Raw genomic sequence first — 2215 nt, 5'->3', positions numbered from 1 at the left:
ACATCCTTCGAGGGCCGTACAAATTATTGAACTCAACGTCTGCTTAAAAAACTCAAATCACAGCCCATTCATTTCGCCTTTCTTTCATGCTGTGCAAAGAAAACGCAACCTCTTAATCCAGATATTTGACCATGACACGTGCATTCATGCACCGTGGCACCCTTACGAAAAAACACTATAGTATTACTATTAAGAATTACTATAGAAATACCACAAAAAACTGCTATAGTATTTCTATGGTGTTTTGGGACACAATATAGAGAATTACTTTAGTAATACTATAGAGTTGGCTATGGTGATCTTATAGTGAAGTTGCAGTTATACTATAGTGTTTCCTGTAGTATTTCTATGGTTTTTCGGCCACTATAGGAAATTACTATAGCTATACTATTGAGTTTTTATGTAGTATCACTATAGTGCTTTCTATATTATTTCTATGGTTTTTTGGAAAACACTACAGAAAATTACTATAGTAATACTAGAGTTGGCTATGGTGATCTTATAGTGAATCTATAGTTAATTAGCTTTAATAATGATGTATTCATCCCTATAGTAAGTATGGTATCAACAAATAAAAGTTAGCAGGCAGAGCAGTTTCAATTTGAAAGATAGGGACTTTATTAACAAAATAAAATACATTGTTCACAGAATATGAATACGAATAAGTTAAATGTAAAAAAATTACAAGAACAATTTCAGGCCTGAAACAGAAATGGTTGGGCAATGAAATTAAGGGAAAAAGTGTCCCAACCCCTATATACAGTATAAACACATTTCACATTCATATACTTACAACCCATGCCTCTCTACCAAGTCAGAGAAGCAAACTCTGACAAGTTTGAGGCTGGTCTTCTCGGTAAGAATGCCATTTTGCAGTTCATCAAATACTTCTGGAATTGTCTTCTTAAGTAGATCAGTTAGGCCATTCAGAAGAACTGGTTCTTGGCTGAACAAAACAATAAGAGCAAGCACAGCACAAAGTAAAGTTCTGGCCTGTGTGATTTTTTGAAACACAATTTAACAAGCATGGTACATGTATACCTGAGTTTGACAGACTTCTCTTAGGACACGCTGAAGATCCGGTGCTTCAGAAAAGTGCACTTGGAATCTGTCAAAGTTACTGATTCTCACTTCTATCAACATCTATAAACTCTTTGAAGTCTGTGTTGTATTTTAAAATCCTATCAAGGACAAATCCAAATTCACCTGTTACTTCCAGGAGATGGTTTGTGCTTTGGACACTGTAGATTTTTCTTTTAATTTACTTTTTGCTAGGACTTTAACAGATTCCTGCAGCTCATTCCCGCTTCCTGTAATTATAAGAAAAAGACAAATTCATCCTGATGTTGACTAATCATATTATGCCAGATTAAATTAAATGCCATCATCTATCATCTTCTAGTTAAACCCATTAATACACACCTTATATAAATTATAAGCAGTATGGTAATTTTAAGTTAATTAACTTCACCCATAAAGACAACTTCTAGAGAAGCACAAGGGAGATTCTGCTCAGCCGCCAGTAGCGTTTTCTCCTGGAGGCTGGGTATTTCTTTATATTTTTTATTTGTATTTAAAAACATCTCTCCGCTGTTGTCAGTGAGTATTTTACAAAGACTGAAACAGCGCCCCTCTAAATTAATGTGTGGTGAAACACAGTATTGCACGCTACACTCACTCTATACTACACCCGCAGTCCGCTGTGTCAGGGACATGTCAAGGAAAGCCCGCCGGCCTTCCCTTCCAACGATTTGATTGGTCGGAAGGAAAGCCCGCCGGCCCTTCCCTTCCGACCAATCAAATCGGGAAGGCCTAACTGCCGTGCGTGACGCTGCGTCTCACATACACAGTTGCCTTAGCGACAAGAGGCAGATATGAAATCTCCCTTCTACACAATATAATATTTGCAAGTATAGAGTAGTGGCTGATATTTTAGTCAGAAACAGGTAAACTGTAGTGTACACGTACTACTAATAAATAACTTTAGTGCGAGTAAGTTACGTATTTGCACTGTAAGTGACTGTATAGCAACGCAGCCTCACTCGCACTTTCTCGCCACATCTGGCCGAACAATGAAACCTAGCCAAAGTAGCTAGATAGCATTACACATATAGCTGCTAATGCTATCAATATAATGCCGATTGAAGAATGATCACAGAAAAGAGTGTAAGCTAAATTAAGTTAAGATAAAATAAATATAATAAAAAAAGAAGAA

General features: G+C 36.7%; 1 long non-coding RNA gene across 1 annotated transcript; it reads right to left on the bottom strand.

The window, feature by feature from the left end:
* Positions 1-594: 594 nt before the first annotated feature.
* LOC307018818 lies at positions 595-1956 on the bottom strand. Its single transcript, XR_013802502.1, has 2 exons — positions 1042-1956; positions 595-946 (listed from the first exon to the last, which is right to left on the bottom strand). It is a non-coding gene; the product is annotated as an uncharacterized lncRNA (long non-coding RNA).
* Between the last annotated feature and the right edge of the window lie 259 nt (positions 1957-2215).

The sequence above is a fragment of the Notothenia rossii genome, assembly GCF_949606895.1.
Source record: "Notothenia rossii genome assembly, chromosome: 9".
Classification (NCBI taxonomy): Eukaryota; Metazoa; Chordata; class Actinopteri; order Perciformes; family Nototheniidae; genus Notothenia; species Notothenia rossii.
This window is presented reverse-complemented; position numbering and strand designations above follow the sequence as displayed.